A 12156-nucleotide genomic window follows, 5' to 3' on the forward strand; every position below is an offset into this window, starting at 1 on the left:
ATCCAGCGTTCAGTCGCTGATCCTCTACGCTAGCTCGATGCGAGAGTGGCGCAACTCACGGGTGAGCCTGCCCCTCCTACACAACCCCCAGCACAGCCACACTCTGGGTTGTGAAGATGCAGTGGTGACTGCCCATTGGTGGGGATCTCAGTTCCACTGTTGTCATCTGTGGGGCTCATGGGCTTGAGATTTCCAAACATCCTTCCCAGTCAACGGTGTTCACCCAACCCCATGTGTCATATTCCGCCCCTGCATGCATCTTGTTTGTCTTGTCTGTGTACCTCCCAAACCTACCTCCCCAAATATACCTACTTTCCCTACCCCACATTCCACACTCACCTGAAAAGAAAAAAATGGGTAATCTGCTCCCACAAAAAAATTATGCCCCATACATTGCTGCCCATTTTGCACAAATGTCCACTAGACAAATAAACTGACATTTAACTGGCAGTACAACATACTTTGTTGTCCTCACCCCTCTCTCAGGGGTTGAAGGTTTCAAAATTCCCTCCAAATTCCTAGTATATGCACAGCTTGTTGCGGTTAAAGAAATGGGCAGCTATGGACCTTCCCTACATGCATCCTGCACATTCTTAGCTGTTTTCCCTACTGTCTTACCCTCTTTGTGCCCCTTTTTCACCACTTTCCTATCACCCCATTTTCTTTTCTTTCAAAGAAATTAGCGCGGGGTTAGTGGGAGTAAGCAATTTTAAGCATTAGTTAGCAGGTTTGCGTGAGTGTGCGCTTGTGTGCACTTAGCTAAGTATTGCTAAGCATCGTGCAAACCCACGCAAACCTGCTTACAACTGCTTAAAAGTGCCTTAGTCAACCTGCATGTGAGGGCCCTTGTTCTGCTCAGCAGCAAAATAAAACACCGCTGTCAGTCTCAAACCACTAAACTGCATGAAGTACCACTAAGACACAGTAGAGTTACAGCAGGTTGTTGCTGAAATATACACATCATGCATCAGAATGAGTGAATGTAAAGGAAAGATAGGAATGCCATAACACAAGACCTGTTCTGTGGAACTTTACCAGCAGTTGTTGTGGAATTGCATTACATGACCGTGATAATAGAACCAGCCATTCTAGCAGTAAATGTTACAGCAGCACTTTACAACCTCCAAACAGTATCATAGCAGGACAATCCCCACCCAAACGTACAAAATACCTGTGTTCATGGTCCAGCAAGGATGTAGGTAGGCATACTCAGTACTGGAATTGTCCAGTTTTTATGAGCATCCTGTGATAATGTCAACAAAATAAAAAGCACAAAGTGTGCAGAAGTGAGTACATTAATATCCACAATATAGCAGTTCCCAAACAGTTCATGTGCCAAATGAAAACATCTCAATAACTACATATGTATGGCAGCTAATTGTACACGTAGAAAAGAAACTACATACTCCCATGTATCTTGTGTTAGCATTTGTAGGGGTAAGTACAGTTCTACACTGTCAACTGTGTACTGGAAGTGGCAACATTCTGGTCTGAGTACAACATTCAAATCACTGGCTACACACCTAGCTTCAGATATAAGAAGTATACCAACCTTCTGACTTGCACTACGGTGTCCACAGCAAACAAGCATGGGCCCCACTTTGGAAAGCTGAAAGGGCTATGCCTACCTAACCTAGCAATTTATAGCATTAGGTTACTATGAGTGAGTACTGCAATTACCACACAGCAGGCTGCATGCAATTACCAAATGGTGCCCACCAACTGGTGCAAAGTCCATCACATGCACAGATACCTATAAAAGCAGGCTGTACTTACTGTCCACACATGCAATCATTTCATTGGAGAGAGAGGGAGAGAGGGGGGAGGGAGAGACAGACAACGGCAAAAAAAAATTAAGATATTAAAAAATATATATATCTAAAAAAATAAGATATAAATAAAAAAACTAAACACATGGAGCATACAAAGGAAAGGTATGTAACAGATATGTATTTACTGGCATGTAGTAGCCATTTTTGAAGAGTACTCTACATACTTTGGAATCATCCATATGTGGCAGCAGTGCGTATCTATGCACAGATGCTCTGTATAACTACTGCCATGGAGAAATCAGTGTGTAGCTGTGTGCAGTAAAATATGACTGACATATGTAGTTCAGCATTAAATGTCAAACATCTGATCCATGTTATCTGTGTTCTGTACAGTAGTGTGTACAATGGCTGTTTGGGGGAGTAGCACATACAGTTATATAAACATGTATGTGACAGAGTAACAAATGCATGATAGTCATATTAACGTGAAGCTTAGCATTGGCAACAGCTATACCAGGCTAGTATGCTTATATATACACACACACTCTAATATTAATGAGTGCTCACATGTGACACCTGTTCAGCAAGGCCCAACAGGTCAGCCGTGAGGTCCACAGACTTGCAACACTGTGGACCTTGTGTGTGTATGGCACACACATATGGAGAGATCTGTCTGTGTCAGATATATTAGCATCTGTACATGTGTATAGAGCAAGGGACATACTGCATCTGTTTGTGAAGGGTGGACATATATATGTTGGTGAAGGTTGTTATGTGCATATTTCTATGTAGGTTGTAGTGTGTGGCAAACGAGACAGCATACAGTGCTGGTATACATGTGGTGGTTAAACGCTGTGGGTATGATTTGCCAGGTTTGCAGTGTTGCAGCCAGTGAGGCCTGCTAAAGCTACATGGGCTAAGAACACCTTCAATGCATTCTGCAAAACACTGTGCAATATTATTACATAACAGTATACCTCGCAACCTTTGCATAATTGATATTCCCACCTTGAAAGGTGGACTGTATATGTGCCTATATGTATATCTATATGTACACCAATGGAGGTTTATAGATATATATATATATATATATATATATATATATATATATATAGTCATATTTACTGAGACAGATGCCTCTGGCAAAAACTCCATACCAATGAACTACCACATAGGTGGGTAGTCTACTTAATACCAAAAAAGTGTGAAGAGAGACCATGGGACACAGGTGGACAGTAATCTCCCCATTGATGATCACAGTGCCACACCAGTCATGTAATCTGTCTACAAGGCACACCTCATCACAAAAGATGCATCATCCAGGGAAATTTAGGTCAGTGCTCCTCTATAATGGGCTTTGTGTGATGAGTATAGAGGGCAATGCCCCATGTGGTATGCACCTCACAAAACATCTACAGTAACTGGAAATGACACAGACATACCTCACAAAGAGTAATACCAGCCTCAAACAGATGCCCTATGCAGACCATCTCACAAACCCACAACTAGACTATTGCATACCACCTACCCAGAGGTGACCTCTGCCTAACATACTAAGCTATGTCAAACCCAGAGCTGTTGGACATGCTCCACGTAAACAGATCACAATCTCTATGAGCTACATGCTCTAGGGACCCAAACCTTTTGACCACAATAAACAGCACATGCTGGAGGGATAGATTCCTATCTCAGACACATCCCATACTCTGGAACAAGCCAACTATCCATAGCAAACAATGCTCCTAATTAGTAGTGGTCATAAATAATCCTGAAGATTGTATAGGAGATAGTGAATATACCCAGGCCATCACCTTAGTCTCTGCTTGTCAGGGCCACGTGAAATGTAATGACCTGTGTGTCAAAGGCCAGGGTAGCGTATGGCTAAGCTTCTATAAGCCCTAGGGCCAACAGCGTCTTACCTACCTATGAAGTGATACACACCCACATGTACTCTGTCAACCTTGCATAGCAATTATTGCAACGAGTGTGATGGTGAATGTGTTGGTGAATGCATCAGAGTTCGGCATATGTGTGATAGCTTAGTGGGCAACAGTTTGTCATGGTATTGTGTCCAAGCTGTGATCCCAGAAAAAGATGTGTATACAATTGCTAGGCTGAAAAAGCAGTATGCCATAAGGTCTGACGTAGTCCCTTGTTGTCGACTGGGGTGCCCATTATAGGCTAAAGCAGTACATGTATACTTAGAGTGTTACTGCTGGTGAATCCAACTCCTGTAAGAACTTTAACACTACCTGAAGCTGTATGCCTAAACAGCACAGTATGGTGTACATCCACATTTATTGGAACCACTGTTTCCTGTGTTCCCTGTAGTCTTCACAGATTACATACCTCAGGCATAAGGTCTCCTCACTACTGATACACAGTACTGTAAGGTTCACAAGTAAAGGTCACCTGGGTTGCCATACCCATGTGTCTGGTATGTATGGTGTGTGTGTGTGTGTGTGTGTGTGTGTGTGTGTGTGTGTGTGTGTGTGTGTATGCCTGTACCATGGCCTCGGTCATGTGTGTGTTACAGGATACAACTGCATATCTAGCAACATGTATAGTCTAGTACAGCAGTATGCCACCTATATTCACGAATGTGCACATAGGTTAGGCAGGGGTCTGCCATCAATGACTAGTATAGTATACTGGTAATACTGTCACTGGACTTTACAATCATTGCAATGGATTACATATTTCATGACGCATTAGCATGATATATACCCTCCTGTGGCTAGGTGTTGCACTGTCGCATACAGTGTGCCATGTACTGTTGTATAGTCTTACATACTGTTTTAACTTTGTTGCTGTGCAAAACATTGTTTGATATATAGTGTGTGCCAAGCACTGTCAGGCAGTTGTGGGTTGAGAACTGATATGTGGTATTGAAAGTGTGTATCTTCTGACAGCCAATAGCTTGCTATATATGGCAGTTAATTGATATCTGTACTTTAGAATGTTATGTGTGCCACATGACTTGCTCACACATAGTTTCATGGTCTTCCAGGGTTATGTCCCACCATCATAATCCCACCTATAGCACAGCGGAGGAAGAAGTGATCACAGCCAGCCTGGTGCAGCAATATGCCCTGCTGTTCTCCAGAACCAACCAGGACCAGAATGAGCTGACTGTGCTGTGGCAAGATCTTGCCCATAGGTTAAATGATATAGGCATGCATAACCAGACATATGAGCAGGTACACCATCACTGCTGTGATTTAATTAGATATGTCCGGCAGTGTGCATCTGATATCCGTAGACAACAGCTTGCCACAGGTGGGGGGGTAGCCATCCATCCCCCCCTCACCAGAGAAGAGAAGCTGCTCTTGAGCCAGGTGGCTCCTTGCCAACAGCAACCACAAGTAATATGTGTCATCATGGAGGCCGGAGCCACCCAACAAGTTGACATGGAGCGTGCAGGTAACATGGCATAGCTGTAGACTACTGTTACCTCTATTGGTAGAGCATGCTTATGTGAGATGTGTACTGTGTAGTTAGATGATGTGGTGCCTAGTGTTGTGCAATACTAATAATTAGAAATAGAATCTGTAGGCCTTTGACTGTCAACCGTTGTACTACTGTAAGATTGCAAACACAGTAGCAATGCCACAGTTGTTGCCACTGATAAAGTGTCTCATATCCTTGTAGGTCCCTCTGGTGTGACAGCAAGGCAGCAGACCCATGCTGGTGACTGTGTTCTACCTTTAATATTGCTAATTAAATGTGCATGTCATAGGTGAGGTGTAGGCAAGTACATGTAACACACCTACGCATAATGCATGATGTGCATGTTTGCTGTGAGACTATGCACATCCCAGTAATATGGGTAGCTGCCTAAAACACATACAATACACAGAGCATCCCACACAATTGTGGCAACACTGAAGTGGACATTGGATAGACAGAGTCGATACACATGCACACAACATACACAACTTTGTCATACACAGTAGACGTTAACATGCTACACATGGCATATTCAGACACCCGCTGTAAGGTCACACTACAGTATCCCAAACATCTTCCACACAGCACACAATATACCCGAGGGGTAGATGGCTCACATGTGGCTGTGCGACACTCAATGCAACACATTCATGGTAGGCAATGCTCCCTATTGTGCACCTTACAAACCCATGTAACAACTGGCTGTGAAATGGTGAATGTAGCCATGGTACTGCAGTTGCAGTACAGCATGGTATGTGCCGGTCTGGCACACATTAGTAGCCTCGAGTGACCACATGATGCTGCATGATGATGGCTCATGGTAGTAAACCCCATCCAGTTACAGTGACCACAGTACTACATATAGCATTACCTGCTATGCACCTCAATGTTGTGTGTGTGCAAACATAGGCACCTATACACAATACACATAGTAATCACCATTTGTACAAAGCAACACATATGTCTTGTAATGCTATTGAGTTCATAGGTCACATGACACACTGATGTTTAATGTTGCAGTTGTGGTGTAGCATGCCATGTCTGGCACTGGCATGTCCACAATATGTCTTACACTCACCATATCCACTGTACAATGGCTATGTTGAGCAATGGTATTCCATCAGGTATACATGCACCACTCATCCTGTGTGTATACATAGCATGCATGTGCTAAACCTGTGTCCACAATTATCTGCTAAAGACACAGATGCTCTAATCAGAAATGGATATCCATGTGACACAGATACACATCCAGCCATGGTATGTATACCGGTGAGAGATGGTGCACAGGACATTGCAGAGCTTTTAATACTTGCACAGCAATGTCGTGTCCATGTACACACTACATTCCAGGGTGAGGCCAATCACTGAACAACATGCATGCAAAGACATGTATAGTATTATTGGCAAGGGCTGTCAACACCCGCACTGCATGCTGTTGGGAAACACACGTCCTGCATGCTGACACGTGTGATATAACTGTTTGCCTTGTGATACTGTACCCCACCATCACCCGCTATTGAGTAGGTTTTGGATTGGTTGTGTGTGTGTGTGTGTGTGTGTGTGTGTGTGTGTGTGTGTGTGTTAGTGAGGAGTGCATATGTGTGCTGACATCATGTACAGGTCGTAAAGTGCGTTTCCTGTCTTCCTCTCACAGGTGGTGACTTTGGGCTGGTTCACTGCAGAAGGGAAACTGATGTCACTGAACAAAATAGTGATACTGATGATAGGTGTGTTGAGGCACAGACATGTTTTCCAGGGTCTGTCATTGTGCCATCAATCGACAGTACACAAGTGTCCACCCCATCCATGCACACAGTCACACTGCCAATATATCCATCAACAATGCCCTTAGCTGAGGGACAGCGTACGGTCAGCATTAGCCAGGACAGTGTGGTATCCATGGCACATGCATCCCAACACAGCAGCCATACCCAGATGTCTGGAAGGGTACCACATAGGCAGATGTCCAGGGGTTCTTGGAGCACTGCTGCTCATCATGCCACTGGCAGACATGCCACAGGTCTTACAACCTCACGCATGTTCCAGGCTGTCATGGAGGCGCAGGCACGTATGGAACAGTACACCAGACAGGGACTAAGGGCACATACCACAGTCATTGACCGTATCCGTGACCTAGCAGGTGCCATCCGTAATTACACAGAGGTCACTGAGACATTTGGGAGAGACATTAGATGTCCTCCGAAATGCCATGCAGGACAGTGCAGGATGGTTGAGTCGACATGGACGTATGCCAGCAACATCAGAAGCTGGCAGCCACCGCACATCAAGTCACAGCCGCTCCCATAGTGCCAGTACCAGCCCCAGCAATGATGAGTGGGCGGTCCATAGAACATCCTAGAAGACCACATGGACGTGGCTCTGGCCAGTCCCAGCAGGGACCTGGGTCCAGTGTACATCCATCTACCTCTGGGGATAGTACCCGTCTGGCTTAGTACCCGAATAGTGTCAATAGCACCCCTGCCAGGCACAGGTACCATATCCATGGCCAGAGATGGTGATCTGTAAAGCCTGGCAGGTACCGTCTGTGGCTGTCCCACAAATACCCGTATATGGTGGCCACATGGTGGAACTGTCTGCATGTATACACACACACACAAACCACACACCTAGGGCTAACACATACCCGCACACATTACATCAACATTGGCCCATAGCAGTGCTCTTGCCCCTCACACACACATCAATTGGATGGCTCACTGTAGGCCTCTGGCAAACCAACCCTGTGCATATGATGAAACCTGTGCCACCTCCTGTCATCTCTAACATAGATGCAGGAACAGGCTACCATGGTGCTGATGCACAGGGTGACTTTATAGCAATGTTAGCATGTTGTCAGCAGTAGAGTGTAATGATATGCTTGAAGGTGTAGCTGAGCAGGCATGATGCATTAAAGCTAGGATTGTCAATGTAGTATCGTTTACACCAGGGTTAGTTCCAATAGTGTATTGTCCACTCAAGTGCCACTTGGCTGATGTGTGTAGTATTGGCAGCATGTGTCAGAGAGTGGACAGTATGTGTGTGTGATGTGTGTAGCACAGATTCGCAGGTGTACATGTGTGAACATGGTAGAGGTGCACTGTCTGCATGTACGTGCATAGTGGACACATGGCCAGGGTGACATGCCCTGTATTACACAGTTTTAACACTCCATAGTTTCAATTGGTGGCCAGTATGCATTGTACTACACACATTTCGGAACCTGACTACACGTGTGTATGACATGGTCTGACACTGTATGTGGGTGATACTGTTACTATGTCATTGTTTTGCATTCTGGTAGTATACATAACTTCAACAGCCTGACCATAACCAATAGTTAGATGATGTCTTGACAACTAACACAGATGTAGGACACACAGCAACATTTGGATCTTTCAGGTACTATACTATGCCATTAACCAGTGGTATTCACCTGCACCCATTACTGAGACCACTCCTGTTTGGCATATAGCTCTCTTAGGTACAAGAAATCACAGTAGGGATATATCTGTCCATGTCTGGTAATGCATACTGTGGCCTATAATGCATTCTCCAGATGAGAGACACATCCTCCACAAGGGTATCATACAGACAGATGCCTATTGTCAAACCCATGCTGTGAAGCTATAAGCCAAACTAAGCATAGTCATCCACCTTTATGGAACATATTATCCCCTCAGTACCACATAGGTAGTAGCCACCAACATGATGAACAGGTACCAATGTGTACATGCAGCCAAGTGTTGCATCATCTCTCCTTTGATAATCACATTTCCAAAGGTATTTTGAAATCCCTCGGTGGATCACATAAGCAATAAGGGGTCTGCATGCATATCCACAAAGGTTGTTGTACACCTGTAATTAATAGTCTTCAGTGACAGAATTTACTGCATTTGAACAGGTCTGACATATACCTCGATCATAAACCCTCACTCACATTTCAATAGGAACTGTAATGACTGTGTGACACTGATGACCTAGGCCAGGTATCACTGCAGTGGCTGGCCTTGTCACAAGCATACAGATGTGACCCAAGGTCTGGGAAGCAGCAGCACAGTCTGGCAGAGATGACAGCTGTGTTTTTGGAGAAAGCAGGGTTCCCACACATGCAATAAATGAGGTAACATGTACGTATATGTGTGTTTGCCACACAGCTAGCTCACATGTGCAATGCAAACCGATATGTCATACCGTAGTAAAAGCAACACCCACAACACATTGATCAACAGTGTCACACACATGCAGCACACTCACCAAGTGCAGGATTCAAACCCCTAACTACTTCATGATACTAGAAAAGTACACATTAACATGACGCGCTATACACATTACTGGGAGTTCTCTTTTCACAGGTATATTTGTAGGATGGTGACAGACTTGACAAAGATTAGTTTACCACTTTTAAGGTGTTTTACTACTCTCTTAAAAGGATGCTCCCTCCCAAAGAGACCACACACACACACACACACACACACACACACACAAGTGCAGGATTCAATCCCGCTACCCAACTACTTTTTGATACTACAGGAGTACGCATTTACACACCGCCCTATACACATTACTGCGAGTTATCCTTTCCACAGGTATATTTGTAGGATGGTGACATCAGATTATACAAAGTGGGTTACATTAGGTGGGCTACATTGAAGGAATGTCTAAACACTTTGGCCATGTGATCAAAGGGGAGTTTACTAACCACTTGTGTCCCCAGAGCCATGACTACTTTCTCCGTACATACTGGGATTACCACCCATGTGGTAATTTGTGTGCACTTTGTTTTACCCAAAGGGGATGACTATGCATCCTTTGCCATTCAGCTTGAGGGCATTGTTTTGACACCAGGTATCTGTCTCTAAGACACTTCTGGAGGATCTGTGTCAGCTGTACAGTCAATTATGGACCACAGTTACCATTCATCTGCAAACCTATTCAGCCATACACCTCCCATACTTGCCTGTACCTCTGAGCAGTATCTACTGAACAGGTGGGGTCCCAGGAGCAAGACCTGTGGGATGCCATTTGTGACTGGCTTAGAGTTGGACATGGCACCCGCAACTCTGAACATGTGTGTTTGATCTGTGAGCCACTTGGCCACCCATCCTGTGACATAGCTGTTAATGTTCAAGCTGGTATGCTTGTCCATGATGACAGAGTGGGGAATGGTGGTGAAAGCCCTTTGTGAGGTCCAGGTGGGCTGTGTGGACTACTTTCACCTCAATCTATGTCCTTGGTAATGGTTTGAAATAAGTCAACTAGGTTTGGGAGCCAGGATCTGCCTTTAACAAGACGAAGTTGTGTAGAGTCCAGTGTCTGGAGGTCTCCAATGTCTCAGTTTATGGGTTCCATGACAATTTGCTCAATAGCTCTGTAGACCAGGCTGAGTAGACATATTGGGCAATGGTTTCCAGGTTCTGTTGTGGCACCCCCTTTGAGGGGCTGGATGACAGTGCATGCCATTCTTTGGGTACATAGCCTGTGGTACGCTTGAGTCTGGACAGTGAATGTAGGTGAGGGTGTAGTTCCTTATGGGCCTAGTGTAAGCCGCAGCCTGGGACACCATCCAGTCACACTGATGCTGTGTTTTTGCTTTGGTGAGGGCTGTCTTTACCTGCATGTCCATGATGTCTGGGGCTTTGCATCCTTCTGTAATGGACACAGGCCCTTTTAGGGGTGATGGGGGGAGTTTACACTGAACTTGTCCCCCTGGATGTTGGCAATGAAAGTTGGTTTGGTGTATTTCTTTCCTTTTTTCAGTAGCTGACAGCATATTTGGAAGTTGACACCTACATGTCTGGTATAGCTACCTAAGGCTTTGTGGTTGTTATTCTTACATTCCTTGGCTATTTGTCTTTAGCAACTGTCCTTGGATTATTTTATGAGCGATCATAGTTTCTTCCCGATAATGATCAGCGATACCTTTCCTTTAGTGAAGTTGGATCTATCCATGTGTTTCCTCCTCCTGTTGCCTAGCTTATTTATGGCAAACAACTACCAGATTTTTGTCCTATTTTTGGAGGAGTGCATCTTTGTTTTCTTTGTGATGTCTCATTCCATGCATCCTTGTAGATGCTCATAGGACGCACTTGTAAATAATTCTGCAGATTGTATACCATTATCCTATAGCAAGAGGTCTTCGGAACGTTCCACTTTGGTCTTGGGAAGTGCGCAGTTTGCTTTTGCAAATGTCTTCACAGCGGTTTCATTGACTGGGTGGGGGTGTGGGGTGTGGATGTCCAGTGTGATTACTTAATTATCTGATAATACCAGCGAGGGGTTTATCTCTGTTGTGGACCACTTGTACCCCATGTTGGTGATGATCATGTCCAGTATGTTGTCACCTCGAGTGGGCGTGGTGACCAGCTTTTCCAGGGTGTTAAGAGTTTTTAAACTCTAGAAAACATTGGGCAAAGGACGTTGTACACGAGTAATTCCACCACTCAATGTTTGGGTAGTTGCATCTCCTCATAAAATGGGGTTTGATAGGACCTTTATAATATACCACTGTTCTCCAGAATACTGAGCAAGGTTCCAGAGACAAGGTACATGATCTGTAGCAGGCTACAATCTGATTTGCAGCTTTGCCCAATGTTAGTTGCACTTGCATGGTCTCCAAGGCCTCATGCTGTGCCACTAACCTGAAGGTGTGGGTATCCATAAGGTAAATGGTTACACCCCTTCCTTTTGTTTTTCACTCATGGTTTTGGGCCCAAAGGTCAGAGGAATTGTTTGTGTTTTACGTGGAGCATATCCAACAGCTCTGTGTTTGACATAGCTTTGTATGTCAGGCAGTGAACACCTCTGAGTAGGCGATATGCAAGGGAGTACAGGTGGAGCATTTTGCGATGGTCTGTATATGGTATGTATTTCAGACTGCTAATACTCTTTGTGATGTATTGCTGCTGGCTTTCCAGTTGTAGTGGTCTTGTGA

Source organism: Protopterus annectens, chromosome 9.part0, assembly GCF_019279795.1.
Source record: "Protopterus annectens isolate FY-2018-M chromosome 9.part0, PAN1.0, whole genome shotgun sequence".
NCBI classification, from domain to species: domain Eukaryota; kingdom Metazoa; phylum Chordata; order Ceratodontiformes; family Protopteridae; genus Protopterus; species Protopterus annectens.